Raw genomic sequence first — 17,244 nt, 5'->3', positions numbered from 1 at the left:
TACTGGCAGATTCCGCTACACCCCCGCTCACGCCCGTACACCGCGTTTACCGTACCGGGGAGAGGTTTATTCCAGTGGCGAGTGATGCCTTTTGGGCTGCATTCGGCGCCCGCAACATTCCAGCGAGCCTTAGACACCGTCCTGGGATCAGAACTACAGCCGAAGGTCTTCGCCTATCTGGACGACATCATTGTACTGGGAAACTCTTTCGAAGAGCACTTGGACTACTTGCAAGCGGTGTTCACGCGCCTCCAGCAAAACCAAATGCAGATCAACTTTGAAAAGTGTAAGTTCGTGCAGCAACGCCTCCATTACTTGGGCCATGTAGTCAGCACCGAGGGTATTCACACAGATCCGGCCAAAGTCGCAGCCATTAGCGATATGGCAGCACCTACCACCATTAGAGAATTACGCCGCTTTCTAGGAGCAGCCTCGTGGTACCGACGTTTCGTAGCAGACTTTGCCACAATATCAGCACCGCTGAACCGCTTATTAAAGAAGAACCAGCGTTGGATATGGGGTTCCGAACAGCGAAGTAGCATTCCAACTGTTAAAGGAAAAACTAACTGAGTTGCACCCATCCTGGGTTGCCTTTAACTTCGAGAGGCCCTTCCTTCTGCAGACCGACGCCAGCGGAGAAGGACTCGGCGTAGTGTTATTTCAGCGCCATTCTGACCAAGAACGGGTCGGTAGCATACGCCAGTCGCAGCTTGACGGAGTTGGAGAAGCGGTACTAGCCGTATTGTGGGGTATAAGGAAAATGCGACCATACCTGGAGGGCTATCATTTCACCGTAATCACCGACCATCATTCGCTTAAATGGCTTCACAGCCTGCAGAACCCATCCGGAAGACTCGCAAGGTGGGCCCTAGAGCTACAACAGTTTGACTTCGACATCGAGTATCGCAAAGGTACTCTCAACGTAGTCGCCGACGCGTTATCCAGAAGCCCACTGAAAGACCAAGAAGGCGATGCGGGACTTTTGCATGCCGTCCATGATCAACCGGATAGATGGTATGAAAGACGTACGCGCCAGGTACACGATCAACCAAAGAAACATCCCGATTACCAACTTATCGATGGCCGGCTCTTTCGGCACATCGCCCCACGCAATACGCTATCCAGGTCACCACGCTGGAAACTATGCGTACCGGAGCACCGTCGCCTCGAGGTCCTGAGAGAAAATCACGACGCTAGTACCGGCGGTCACATGGGTGTACACAAAACACTCAAACGCACACAAGAAGGGTATTATTGGCCATAGGGATGCACTCAGATATGTTCGTCGATGCCAACAATGTGCCAAATATAAGGTAGACCAACGCCGACCTGCCGGGATGATGGCCACCATGTAATGCTCACGACCGTGGGAAGTTGTATCGGCGGATTTTGTAGGCCCACTACCACGTTCAACAAATGGCAACACATGCTTGCTAGTGCTCACGAATAAGTTCTCCAAGTGAATGGAGCTCATGCCAGTCCGGAATGCAACCACCGCCAGTGTTATAAAGGTGCTACGAGAGCGCGTGATATACCGGTTTGGTTGCCCTGACGTATTCCTTACCGACAACGGGAAGCAATTCACCGGCAAGCCGCTCAGACAGTTCCTGGAGAGCCACGGAACTCACCATCGTTCCACCGCCATTTACGCTCCACACGAGAACCCAACCGAGCGTACCAACAGAGTCGTGAAAACTATGATCGCCCAACGAGCAAAGGCCGATCATCGGACCTGGGACCTCCAACTAGCCGAAATAGCTTTCGCGATAAATACATCACAACACGACTCATCAGTTTTTGTTTGTCAGCAGCTGAAATAAACTTCGGGTACACACCAGCTACACCGAAACAAATCCGCAAAGAAGGGAACGTGCCGACGAAGAAGCCACCACCGTGCCGACACTCACCGAGCTTTGGCAAGAAGTTTCTCGCAACCTGTCTACCGCAGCAAAACGCCAGAAGAAATACTAAGATTTGCGCAGACGACAATGGAAACCACTTATCGGCGAGAAAGTACTCAAAAGAGATCATCCGCTCTCTTCCGCAGTAAACAACTTTGCACAGAAGCTTGCTCCGAAATATTCTGGCCCATATATCGTTAGAAAATTCAAGTCGACCAATACAGTTGAACTCGTAAATCCGAACGCACCGGGTGGGCGTACCATTCATGTGCATCTGCAAGATCTAAAGCAGCTGCCAACCGAATACTAAATTTGAGTAGCCGCTAGCGCGATCTCTACCGAGCCTACGGACTCTAACTCCGAGCCACCTAGCACCAATGTAACGCAACCATAGACGATGCGTCCTACATTTATACGATTGCACAGCGGAATTTGAAGTGTATTAGTTTAAGGAGCAATGTAAGAATTTGTACGACTAGGCCAATGAATTTTAATTGTATTAGTTTGAGTATCAGCTTATGAATAATATATAGAGATCACTAGTTGTAAGTACGCATAATCGTAGTATAAGGCTCCTTGTACCATAAATTAAGAATTTTCTATTAAATAAAGGTTTCACACCGCTCCCCGTTCACGGCACACGCCAACCAGGACAGCCAGCCAGCCTCCAGCCGAACCATCGTGGGAGATCGAAACCGCTCCTTCCACCGGCCGCCAGCGAAGTATCATTGTCCGAAGTGAGGGGGACTGTAACGTGGCTTTTACCACCTTACAATAATTTACGTCAACTTCGCTCCACAGTACATCATGTACCTTCACCATACCACCATACGTACTAAACTTCACCGCATTGACTACGCACCCAACTCACCTCACTACGATGATGAAAGCTGCTAGAGCTTTCCACCATACGTACTAACGCACCATACGCATACAACTTACCTCGCTACGGTGACGAAAGCTGCGCTATGCTGCTATATAAGCAAGCACTTCACACCGAACGGGCCCTTTTTTCTCAGCTCGCCAGCGAGGACGGTCGCACAGCAATCGGCAGCAATAGGCAGCGCGAAGCCGAAGGACCATCATCACCGCCGGATACATCACCGTGCCAGCTTTAGCAAGCGTCAACGCCGGGCACGTTAGTTTCACCGTTTTCATCACCGCCGTGCCAACTTCATCAAGCGTCAACGCCGGGCACGCTAATTTCACCCGTTTTCATCAACGCCGTCTACATCGCCGTACCAGCTTTAACAAGCGTCAACGCCGGGCACGTTAGTTTCACCCGTTTTCATCACCACCGTGCCGACTTCATCAAGCGTCAACACCTGGCTCATAGATTCCGTTTATTTCCGTCGCCGTGCCAGTTTCAACAAGCGTCAACACCTGGCTCATAGATTCCGTTTATTTCCGTCGCCGTGCCAGTTTCAACAAGCGTCACCGCCTGATTCATCAATCCCGTTTATTTCCATCGCCGTGCCAGTTTCAACAAGCGTCAACACCTGGCTCATAAATTCCGTTTATTTCCGTCATCGTGCGAGGTTCAACAAGCGTCACCGCCTGACTCATCAATCCCGTTTATTTCCATCGCGCTGGTCTGGCTGTCCGCATAAGGAGTGGGGGTGTGGATATAACTTTACGAGGATAAAACTCGTCTCTCTTTTGCTAAGGGTTCGTGGGTCCCAAGGCTGACCCTGGAGCGGCTGAGCATACCTCAGCTATGGACGAAACCCCATTACAAGACTTCTCATCCAAATATCCAGCAGTTCGTGAAGATTTTGTGGGCTTTATTCCAATTACCGATCAGTCTTCTGAAAACTTATCAAAAGTCATACTTAAGCGTTGTACAGATCTCCATCTTGATATGGCGAAGTTGGTTGGATAGGGATATGACAGAGCAGCAAACATGTCAGGGCATTTAAGTGGAGTGCAAACCAGAATAAGACAACTGTATCCAAAAGCACGATATGAGCGCAATGAACGCGCTAGTCACCGATTGAACCTTGCACTTTCTAATACTATGTCATTACCTTCAATACGGAACTGCCTTGGTATTGTCAATGAAATAGCAAATTTATTTAGAAACCATTCAAATGCAAACACAACTTTCCAGGACGTTATACAGAAGCACGCACCAGAAAGCAAAAAAATAGGACTTGTTCGCCTTTGTGAAACAAGGTTTATTGAAAGGCCTGAAAGCATTATAAGCTTTGTGGAGCTTTTCAAATTCATTGTACTAAGTTTGGAAATAATTTTGAGTAAGCATCTGCCTTCTTAGCAGCGGTAGAGAAAAGCGGTTTTTTGCTTAGTCTATTCGTCTGTGAGCAATTGTGCAGCTTAACGCTGCCACTGTCTGTGCAACTCCAAGAAAAATCTATGGATTTTGTATCAGCAATGAACCGAGTCAAAGAATTAATAAGAACTCTGCACCAGATAAGAGAAACAGCGGATGGTTTTTTCAACGATATTTTCCAAACAGCATCACAAATGTCTAAAGATCTTTTTGACATAGATCTTGTAGTGCCTAGAGTGACTTCGCGTCAAACTACTCGTGCTAATCCACCTTGCACAACCCCTGAAAGCCACTTCAGAGTTACAATATTTATTCCATGCCACTATGGTCTGAAATTCAAATTTTTTGGCATAAATCCAAAAATTATTTTTTCTTATTTCAGAAAAATAGGTACGCAGTATTTATTGAGACATTTCAGTGGTCTAAAATATACAAAAAATTATTTGGATATGGCAACTCTGTTCTAAATATGAGCTGTAAAACATGATGCTTCTGAAGCAACAACAAACTTGTAAACAGTTCAGTAAAATATTGTAAGAAAACAGCTGTTCGATAATGGTTAAAAAGGAAAAAAAGAAATAAATTTATAATGGAAGAATATAAGAAAGGTATCTATTTTTTAACTTAATGGAAAAAAATGTGGATTATTGTGTTATAACTGTATAGTACGGAGTTTTGTTTGCTAGCTTTTTTAACCGAAAATTTCGTATTAACCTGTGTTCTGTGGAGTGAAAGTTGTGTGTATTGTCCCGTATTGTTCCAGATTTTTATGTTCGGTGGGAGTTTGGGGTATGTTCTTTAAAATCATGTATGTAACATTGACCCGTTTTTGCCCCATTTAAGTATATTTGTAATTTTCAGCAACCTTTAAATCGCAAAACTAATGTTGTGAGGAAGTAATTAAATGCAAGCTACTTTCTGTAACTTCTCTCTCATTTCCGATGTACAGTTAATGTTATTATAAAAATAATTGTTTCAGTAAAAACATATGTATAAATATTTGGATATACGTAATAAAATTATTTGACCACTTTTGCCTATCATATGCAAATTTTTCATTTTATGAAACCAAATTTTTACTATAGGTCCAAGGGAGGTACTCCTACGGACTGACCGATTTCAAATGTTTTTGGTATCGTCGATGCGTATTACAAGAACAACATATTTACCAATTTTCGTGAAGATATCGCAATTTTTGGAGCTGAAATTCAAAAATTTTTACTATAGGTCCAAGGGTCCGATTTCATCCATTCTTGGAATTTTTCTTAACTAAGTCATATATAACCTGTAAGGGAAATTTCAATGGCCCAGTACCACTCCTTCTAATATATGCCAAAAAATTTGAATTTCAGACCACAGTGCATGCGTTGATGCTCTGATTCAAAACATGACAGAACGTTTATTAGTGAATGAGAATATACTCTCCTCATTTCAAATTCTACTCCCAGGTTTTGCTGCAATTGATAATGCCGAAGAATTAAAAAATCTAAGTTTTTACTTTGAGGAGCAAATATCAATGACATCATTAAAATCAGAGTATCGATAGTGGTGTGCCAGTTAATAAACAATAGATCCAACCATATAAGTGTTGAAATTACTGCAACATTGCGATGCAACGTATTTTAAAAATATTCACTACCTGCTTACAATTTTAGCAACTCTTCTAGTGACGACCGCTTCCGTTGAAAGAACTTTTTCAACCTTAAAAAGAATAAAAACTTTACCACGCAGTGTAATGGGCAATGAGCGGCTGAGCGCACTTGCTGTTATTGCAGTGCACTGGGATATTAAAATAGATCCAGATGAAGTAATTAATGATATGGCAAACAAGAAGAAAAGAAAAATATTACATATTTAAGATACAACTACCAAATAATTTAAGTAAACTGTATAAGAATTTATATTGTTTTTTTTAATAAACATAAAATTTAAAGTTTATATATGTTTTTACTTCAGACCATCCCCCCCCAAAATGAAAAGCTGACTACGGGCCTGGCTCTGCCCAATCCACAAAAAGGGGACCCCACAATCTGCGCCAACTACCGTGGGATAAGCCTCCTCAAAATCGCGTATAAGGTTCTATCAGGCGTATTATGCGAAAGACTAAAGCCCACCCTCAACAAACTGATTGGACCTTATCGGTGTGGATTTAGACCTGGAAAATCAACAACCGTTTAGATATTCAACATGCGCCAAATTTTGGAAAAGACCCATGACAGGAGAGAGGAGGCTCTCCGAGCCGTTCGGTACCAAACGAGGTTTCAGACAAGGCGACTCCCTATCGTGCGACTTCTTCAATCTGCTGCTGGAGAAAATAATTCGAGCTGCAGAACTAAATCGAAAAGGTACAATCTTTTACAAGAGTGTACAGCTTCATCGGCCTCAACACCCGTGCCGTTAGTTCTGCTTTCTCCAGACTGGACAAGGAAGCAAAGCAAATGGGTTTGGCAGTGAATGAGGGCAAGACGAAATACCTCCGTCATCAAACAAACAGTCGTCGTACTCGCGACTTGGCACTCACGTCACTGTTGACAGTCATGACTTTGAAGTAGTGGATAGTTTCGTATATTTGGGAACCAGTGTAAACACCACCAACAATGTCAGCCTGGAAATCCAACGCAGAATAACTCTTGCCAACAGGTGCTACTTCGGACTGAGTAGGCAATTGAGAAGAAAAGTTCTCTCTCGATGAACAAAAGCCAAACTCTATAAGTCACTCATAATTCCCGTCCTGCTACATTGTGCAGAGGCTTGGACGATGACAACAACTGATGAGTTGACGTTGCGAGTTTTCGAGAGAAAAGTTCTGCGAAAGATTTACGGTCCTTTGCGCGTTGGCCACGGCGAATATCGCATTCGATGGAACGATTAGTTGTATGAGGTATATGACGACATTGACATAGTTTAGCGAATTAAAAGACAGCGGCTACGCCGGCTAGGTCATGTTGTCCGAATGGACGAAAACACTCCAGCTCTGAAAGTATTCGACGCCGTACCCGCCGGGGGAAGCAGAGGATGAGGAAGACCTCCACTCCGTTGGAAGGACCAGGTGGAGAAGGACTTGGCTTCGCTTGGAATATCCAATTGGCGCCACGTAGCGAAAAGAAGAAACGACTGGCGCGCTGTTGTTAACCTGGGTATAATCGCGTAAGCGGTGTCTACGCCAAGTAAGAAAAAGAAAAACACAAACATACTGACACATAAAACCAATCAATGAAATGTCTTGAAACGCGCAAAAATCATTCGGACATTAAATATTTTAATAAATAAAAAGCGCAGATTTTAATAAAAATTGATAATTAAAACACATGTACATATATTCAAAATAAAATTTAAAAAAATAATACCATTGCAAGTAAATAGAAAACGATATTAATAAAATATACGTTTTTTAGCAATATAATCTGAAAAAAATCTGTTATTTATTTAAAGAGTATTCATTGTATTATACTTTCCCGCCTCGGTTAATTATTATAAATCAGTTTACACAGAGAAAAATTTAATTCGTTTTAACAAATATATATATAATATATATATAATATAATGTTTATAACTCAAGAACTGCTGAACCGATTTGGCTGAAAATGGTGTAGAGGTAGCTTAAAACCAGGGTAAGGACATAGAATACCTTTTAACTTTTTATGCCAAAATTTAATACAACTCATAAATACAAAAATTATATTTCAAATAATAAGCATTTGTTCAAAATTCATGTTTGTAGGGATCATTTGAATACTTCATTTCTTCAAAAAAAAAATTATAACAAAAACAACCTCACATCTATATATATAAAAAGAAAGTTGTGTTAGTTACACCATTTATAACTCAAGAACGGCTGAACCGATTTGGCCGAAAAAATAATAATTTCAAAATTCATCTTTGTAGGAATAATTCGAATATATGCGTATAATTTTAAGCAGATTCTTCCTCAAAAATAATACAATTACTAAGTATTTGGAATAGTAGAAAAGAAGTGCAACCAAATATGCAGTGAAATAGATTATAACTGGCTCAGTAATCAGTCATTGAGTATGTATGTATTTCCACACCTGAGAACCGTTTCATCATGTGCAGTCCACTAGAATGACTGTCGATTGGAATCAAGTGGGAAATGATGGAGCTATGTTTCTATCACCGACGAAAAATTTCGGCTTTATTCCGATTAGAGAGCACTTAAACACTTCTCAGAATCAGTTATTCGTTGTTTTTGTTGGATTATGAACTTGCGAGGCACCTACTTTGCTTATTTCGCCTGTTTCCAGCTTAGTAAATATCTTTTCAACGACGGATTTCCCTAAGCCAAAATTCAACAGTATTTTCCCCCAAAAAGCAATATTTATTAACACACGAAATTATTTATGATCCATTTCTTTGTAAAATATAATTCAACTAATAGAAATCATATAGATGGTAGTAGTAGTATTATCTATGTATCAGCCACAGTGAAGCGTGGACGGGTCCTCAGTTTCAAATAAATTAGCTTAACTTAGCATATTATTATTTGTATTACAAAAATACTTGCCCCGTTTTTATAAAAGTTTCTTCCTCTGTTGAACTGGGAAACTTTATTTCCCCTCCCTTCACCTTCACAATAAGTTTTGCTTCAGCTCGCACAATTCTCGAAAGGGACGACTGACTATGGCAAGTTGACGTTGTTACCTACATTTCTGGTATGAGACGTGTTCAAAGAAGTTCAAAGCTGCTAGAACCCTTACAGTTAAAGGTAGTGACGTTTTCTGGATTATCATGTGGGGCCAGTTCATCAATTACGCGGCGAAAAATTTCACTAGTTAATCGAAAATTTTGCACAAAGGTATTCTCGCTCAAGAAATGGACGCGACGATAGCAGCGTAAACACTTTAAATGCCGCGCGAGTTACATTCCAATACTCTAAACACCTTGTAATAATATATACTTATGTACATATGTATATAGTAAATGCTTAATAAATAAGTATATAAGTTATCACAACAGCTCATAAAAGCTTATGCCAATTGACAAAAACAAATTGGCTAAAATAGTTACCCAACTTGCACGCGCATCCGCATAAACTGCTGACACCAAATAAATTTGGAGCGCTTCGATCAACGAACCTTACTACTGCAATTCGGCAATTCTTGGGAAAGCTGAGATCGCTAGGAACAATAAATAATAAACAGGGTAATTCGGCAAATCAACAAATATTGCACATGCAAGTGCAACGTGACTTGTGTGCAGAAATAGGTGTCATTAAAGTTAAGAATATTATTGTAATTTAGATTTTATTCGTTTGTAAAAGAAGACGGTCAATAAAGAATAAAGACAGTGGACGCGAGTCTACTTGTCTTTTAAAAATAAAAATTATAAAAATATAATTTAGCTGGCGCCCGAGCAGGGACCAGCTTAGATTCGCGCCGTAAAGTGTCAAAGTGTTGTTTCACCGTGTCCTTAAAAATTTTAAATTGAATATTGTGATACCGCGTCGTCACTTAAATATAGACAATCGCCTGTACAACAGCCGCGTCAAAAAAAGTGTCGTAGTGTTTGGCCAGACGCCTGCAAAGCAGCTGCAGTGCCAGTATTTACATATGTTTCAGTGCCACAAGTGAACACACAAAGACAGTACGCCCGTATAACAGCTCGTAAAGAAAAAACGGCCAAGTGAAAACGGAAGCGAACTAACTGGTCCCGAACCAAAACACAGCGAAACACAGCGTTGGAATCCTGTAGGAAGGGAACGCACCCTCGATACGTGCGCACCGTGGGAACCTCAGTAATCAGAAGGCCAAAAAGGAACGCCTCCCCGTCGCCACGAGGATACTTGTAAGAATAAATAATTAATATTTTAAGAAAAATTAAAATTACATATATTAGATAAGCCATATAATAAGTATAACTTTCAAGGATAATTAAAAACTAACAAAATTTACTAACCCATTTAAAATCAGGCTCGTACAGCCAATAACCTAAAACAATCCAGGCTGCGATTCACCACCTTCGGGGGGACCCTCCAGTCTTATAACATAAAATTTCCTTTGCGATTCACCACATTCGGGGGGACCCCCCAGAGGAATATAAAAAAACATAACATAGGCTTGTACAGCCAATAAAAAGACAAATAAACACGAACCGCGATTCACCACCTAACGGGGGACCCTCCGGTTCAATATAACATTACATCCTACTCTGCGATCCAGTATACTAAATAATCCTGCAATCCTCCTCCTGCTCCTAATCAAGGATCAGTGAACGCAAACCCAAACCCAACTCCCGCCAATAATTCTCAACCGAATGCTGAACTGACAACACTAATTACCACAATTGTAGGTCAGGTACTCAGGAATGAGGGCCGACAACATTTACAACATGTTCTCAACCCTAATTTTGACTTACTTAATGCGGCAGACGAAACTATCAACCCAGAATATAGAGGACAGTTATCAGGCCTAGATAAAATACCAGACATAGTTGGAAGTTTAAGGGAATTTAACGGCAACCAAAGAGAATTTAGCTCTTGGAAGAAAAGTGTAGATCGGGTTTTAAAAATTTACGAATCCGAAAAGGGAACGCCTAGATATTTCGGAATACTTTCTGTTATCCGCAATAAAATAACTGGCGATGCTGATGTCGCCCTTGAGTCCTATAACACCCCACTGGAATGGAAAGCAATATCTAGATGCTTGACGTTACATTACGCAGATAAAAGAGATATTACGACCCTTGAATGCCAGCTTACATAAATTGTGCAAGGCAACAGTACTATCCAGCAGTTCTACCAAAATGTTTATACACACCTTTCGCTTATTCTAAACAAACTTTCGAGTTTGGAGATGAGCCAGGAGTCACTAAGTCTGTTAGTTCAAACTTACAGGCATAAAGCCTTGGACACGTTTATCAGGGGATTAAAAGGTGACCTTCCTAGACTTTTAGGAATGAAAGAACCTGAAGATCTGCCTCAAGCACTTCAATTGTGCCTAAAACTAGAAAACCAAGGCTACAGGACTCAATACGCATATAACAACCAAGGTGCTGTACGTAAACCGAATACCCATAACTTACCACCATTACTACCAAGGAAACCAATTGCTTTCAACCAACCATTCTACCCTCAATTAGCATACATTCCCAGACCGCAGAATCCTTTTAGAAACTCGATGCCACCCCAATACCAACGCCCCCAACAAAATTATCAAAATTTTCAGCTTAGCAGACCACCGTTTCAGGTCACCAATAAGCCCCACCTCCACGCCCAGAGCCCATGGATGTTGATCACACCATACACTCAAGAACAATTAACTACATAAATAGACCACATTTCAATAAACCACCCATAAAAAGACCATCTAACTTTTCAACACAAATGCCTCTCAAACATCAAAGAAACTTCCACATAGAAACAGGTAATCAACATGAACAGTACCCACAAGACCCACACTACGCAGAAGAACAGGAGTACTCACAAGACCAGTACTGCCAACAAACCGGGACTCACACCTTACAAGAATACGAAACAGAATTGAATATGGAAGAAAACGGACAATCATTCCAATACGACAACCCTAAACCAGGAAATGATTCTCATGAACATATCGATATCCATTTTTTAGGATGAATAGTTCTTCGTTGCCATATGTTGAATGTAAAACGAAGAACGGAAAAATTTTAAAAATGTTAATCGATACTGGATCAAGCAAAAACTATATCCAACCCTGTCACGTTTTAAGGCAAATACCTAACGAACAACCATTTTTTGCAAACTCTATAGCAGGACAAATACAAGTAACTCACCATACAGTTATAAATTTATTTGGAAAAGATGACAAAAATTTAAAATTTTTTATACTTCCTACTCTGAAGTCTTTTGATGGTATAATTGGTAATGATAGCCCCAAAGAACTTTACACAACCATAAATATTCACGATGGCACCCTTACATTTGAAAATGGCATAAAAGTCAGAATAAAACAACAAATTTCCCCATCGGTCAACAATATTGTGATTAGGACTGGACATATGACAACAACACAGAAGGAAAACATTAATAAACTTACTAACAAATACCCTCATTTATTCGTTGAACCAGATGAAAGTCTTACCTATACTACTACCGTACTAGGAGAAATCAGGACTTCTTCAGATACTCCAGTATATACAAAATACTATCCCTACCCACTAGCGATGAGAGATTTTGTAACTAAAGAAATAGAAGATCTACTTAAAAACGGAATTATCAGACCATCTCGTTCTCCTTATAACCCACCTGTTTGGGTTGTATCTAAAAAACTAGATGCCTCAGGACAAAAGAAATATAGGCTTGTAATTGATTACAGAAAATTAAATACATTGACAATAGCAGATAGATACCCCATCCCAGAAATGAATGAAGTAATTTCACAACTTGGAAACAACAAATATTTTTCTGTTCTTTTCATATTATTATTACTTCATCAGAGATTACGCCAAGTTAGCGAAACCTCTGACCTCGCTTTTAAGGGGGGAAGATGGACGCGTGTCCAAAACCGCCTCCAGTAAAAAGCCAATTGTGTTTGATAAATACGCCTTAGAATCCTTCAGCAAAATTAAATCTTCCCTAATATCAAAAGAAGTTATCCTATCATATCCAGATTTCACACAAGAATTTCATCTTACTACCGACGCATCCAACTATGCCATAGGAGCCGTCCTCGAGCAAGCAGGTAAACCTATCACCTTTATATCCCGATCATTAAACAAAACCGAAGAGCGCTATGCCGCAAACGAAAAAGAAATGCTGGCTATTATTTGGGCTCTTACATCACTCCGAAACTATTTATACGGATCAGCGAAAGTTGTAATCTTCACAGATCATCAACCACTCACCTTTGCGTTGAGCAACAAAAACCACAACGGCAAAATGAAGAGATGGAAGTGTATCCTTGAGGAATACAACTACGAAATGAAGTATAAGCCAGGAAGAACAAACGTCGTAGCAGATGCCTTACCGAGACCTCCACAGACTGACATTAATGTTCTTACAACCACTGACCACAGTAACGACAGCTCTTCTCATCTCCTTATTCCAGCTACAGAAGCCCCTATTAATGCTTTTAAAAATCAACTCTTCCTACTGTTTGGCAACGAGAACAGTTACACCTTTCAAATACCATTCCCTACTTTTCATAGACACATAATTACAAAACAAAACTATTCTACACAAGACATCTTTTTGACATATTCAGACGGTACTTAGACCCAGCACTTATTAACGGGCTAGCTAAAATTCAGGACGGAACATTTAGACTCATCCATATAATTGACAACAACAAGTACGAACAACTTTTGACAGACATACAGGACCATATAACGGACAAAATCCCCAAAGACACTTTCCTTCTCGCCCAATCCTTAAACATGAAATAAATCAAACCCTTGAAATCCTCGATACACTTAAACCCACTAAAACATCCCGAATTAGAAAGTCAATAAACATATTAGGCATCGCATGGAAATATCTGGCAGGATCACCAGACCATGACGACCTCGAAATCATTAATCAGAATCTTTTGAACCTAAACCAAAATAATAACAAACAAGTAATAATAAATGAACTATTTACTAACAAAATTAACAATATATCAAATGTAATGAATTTAATTTCAAATTCAATAAGAAAAGACGATAGTATAATAAATGAAATTGTAATTGATTTACAAAGTAAGATTAGGTTAATAAAAGAAGATTTAGTTAATATAAAGTTTGCCATTCAATGGGCGAAAACAAATGTTTTAAATAAATTATTACTAAATAAAGAAGAAATAAAAACTGCATTAGAAAAATTAAGAGAAGAACAAATGCCACTTAACAACGCAGAAGAAGCGTTAGAATTTTCAAAAATAAATGTACTAAGTAAAGAAATGTTAATAATTTATATAATAAAAATAAAACATTGCAATAAATATTAAATATAAAGAAATAATTAAAGGAAAAAATTCAATATATGGAGTTAAGAAACTATGTGAAAAATAAAACAATGTAACAATTTGTGAAAAAAAATGTTTAGTAGATTTAAGTGAAGATACATGTTTACCTAAAATAATAAATAGTTTAAATTCTACCTGCACCACAATCACGAGTCACGCTATTCCTGCAATCGAAGAAATACAACCAGGAATACTACTATTAAACTATTTTAATGGTATAATAAATATAAACAGAACGCCTCAGATGACAAATGGGACACACGTTATTAAATTCTATAATGCTACGATAGAAGTCAAAAACCAGACATATCGAAATTTTGAAACAATACCTTTCGAAGCCATACCCACAGTCTTACAACTTACGCCAGACGAAAAGAATCACATCAAGCTTTTATCACTAGAAATGCTAAACGAATTGCACATCAACAACACCAGACGAATTGATTTCCTAAGAAACAGTCAAACAGTCGTCGCACTCGCGACTAGGCTCTCACGTCACTGTTGGCAGTCATAACTTTGAAGTTGTAGATAATTTCGTCTATCTTGGAACCAGCGTAAACACCACGAACAATGTCAGCCTAGAAATCTAACGCAGGATAACTTTTGCCAACAGGTGCTACTTCGGACTGAGTAGGCTATTGAGAAGTAAAGTCCTCTCTCGACGAACAAAAACCAAACTCTATAAGTCGCTCATAATTCTCGTTCTGCTATATGGTGCAAAGGCTTGGGCGATGACAACAACCGATGAGTCGACGTTACGAGTTTTCGAGAGAAAAATTCTGCGAAAGATTTATGGTCCTTTGCGCATTGGCCACGGCGAATATCGCGTTCGGTGGAACGATGAGCTGTTCGAGATATACGACGACATTGACATAGTTCAGCGAATTAAAAGACAGCGGTTACGCTGGCTAGGTCATGTTGTCCGGATGGATGAAAACACTCCAGCTCTGAAAGTATTCGACGCAGTACCCGCCGGGGGAAGCAGAGGAAGAGGAAGACCTCCACTCCGTTGGAAGGACCAAGTGGAGAAGGACCTGGCTTCGCTTGGAATATTCAATTGGCGCCACGTAGCGAAAAGAAGAAACGACTGGCGCGCTGTTCGCTATAATCGCGTAAGCGGTGTCTATGCCAATTAAGAAGAAGATATGTATATATAAAACACAGTTCCAAATCAAAAAACAGTAAAATAAAACTGTTTAATATAAAACACAATAGTTTGCCGTAAAAAGTACAGTATCGACAAAGCTAAAATTTACAGCTTGCAACACGCGTTAAAACAGTAAGAACGGAACTTGCGGTATATACATATATGGAAATATGTATATATAAAGCACAGTTTCGCAAAAAGCAACTACATTTTTTAAAACCGTTTTGTGAACCACCACAAAAAAAACAGCAAGTTAAAAACAAATATTTTTGCGCGGAACCAACAAAACCAATATATTACTAATATTTACTAATGTGTCAAAAAACAAATATATATTGAAAAAAAAAAACATTAAAGTGTATACAGTTACGGTCAACCGAATTTAACCATCAAAATAAAACGAAACACGCCAAGTTATACTGGTTATAGTGAAAATATTGAAAACAGAAAAAAAATATTTATGTGTAACCAGAAGCTAATAAAAATAAAAAGCTAATGAAAAATTTCTAAAAGCAAAGGCTATATATACCGTTACGCGAAAAATAATAAGGACAGAAGCCTAGAAATAATTAAGCTCATGGGCATCTAGAAATAGAAACAAAATACAAAAAAAAAAGTTTCTACAACGTTTAAAAGATTTCTAAATAAAAGGATAATACATCTTTACTTTTCCACAACTGGTCCAAAAAGAAATACTCCGCGGACCACATCTTCAAACCACAATTAAAACGACTTATTTACAACTACTACTACAATGGAGAATCTAAACCAAACCATCGCCGAGCTGGAAAGGGTTATCGCAAGGCAAGAAGAATTGCTACAAACCCAACAACAAGAAATACAACAACAACATTCTCAAAATCTACTACAAGTACAAATGAACCAATAACCACAATTCGACAGATTTCACATATCACCAAGGGACATCATGGACCAATTCCAGAGAATGAAGCCACTAGACGACCATCACAATCCAAAAGCATTTATTAAAGCGGTCGAAACCAACATTTCTCTCTGCGGTACAGACCAGGAACTCATTCAACATTGTATCAACATTATAGCAAACGAAAAAATACTGGGCACCGCTGGAAAAAGAACGAGATAACTGGAGGACAACTCATCGAGGGAAGCGATTAAGGCCATAATTCTACAAGGATCTCGTCCAAGGAAGACATACGCAGAGGTATTCAATTTTTGTAGGACGGTCAAAGTAAGTAATCTTAATGAATTATTTATAATTTTTGAAAAATGTAAGGCAGAAATAAATGAAATATACATATTTGACCCTTTAAAACCGGGCATTTACAAACCTGAAAAAGGAGATAGGGACCTTGTTGATATACTGTTAGAGAAAATCGATGGGCCTATAAGGGCACATATAACCGAAACGGAAACATTAAATGATATAATAGTAAAATATTCAAAGTAAAAATTGCTGCAGGATAAAAGAGCGTTTCAAGAAAAATTATAGATCTTACGAACATAATAAAATTTCAGACAATAGACAAACCAAACCAACAAACGACAATAGACAACAAAGCGGGAAGAGTAACAATTACATACGTAATACAAATTTTAATCGTAACAATTACAACAATCGGAATAATAACGATTACGGGTACAACAATTCTACAAATAAAATACAACCAAATTTACTGAGACAAACTAAAAGCTCTCATATGAGCGTCGAATACAATCCAAGTACAAGTCGTTTGTCCAATAGTTCAAATTTGATGGAAATAGGCAATAGTGAAGAAAAAGAAGTAAATTTTTTAACACCGCCTCAAACCCTCAACTACCCATAATAACAGTAACAATAGGAAATCACAGAATTAAATGCTTAATAGATACAGGTTCAACAACTAGCATCATAAAACCAAGCGCACTATTCGAAAATTTTCAAAAGGAAAAACTTTCCAAACCATCATGCTATGGAACTATCAACGGAATTAATGAAATAAAATATAA

At 39.3% G+C, this 17,244-nt stretch overlaps 1 protein-coding gene across 1 annotated transcript in view; it reads right to left on the bottom strand.

Annotated features, from left to right (window-relative positions):
• LOC120781486 (sodium bicarbonate cotransporter 3) overlaps positions 1 to 17,244 on the bottom strand; it is a 375,418-nt gene that overhangs the window by 75,577 nt on the left and 282,597 nt on the right. The gene's annotated exons all lie outside the window — the stretch shown is intronic.

Source organism: Bactrocera tryoni, unplaced genomic scaffold (assembly GCF_016617805.1).
Source record: "Bactrocera tryoni isolate S06 unplaced genomic scaffold, CSIRO_BtryS06_freeze2 scaffold_7, whole genome shotgun sequence".
In the NCBI taxonomy this organism is placed as follows: domain Eukaryota; kingdom Metazoa; phylum Arthropoda; class Insecta; order Diptera; family Tephritidae; genus Bactrocera; species Bactrocera tryoni.
The sequence above is the reverse complement of the archived record's forward strand: the minus strand, read 5'-3'. Positions and strand labels throughout refer to the sequence as shown.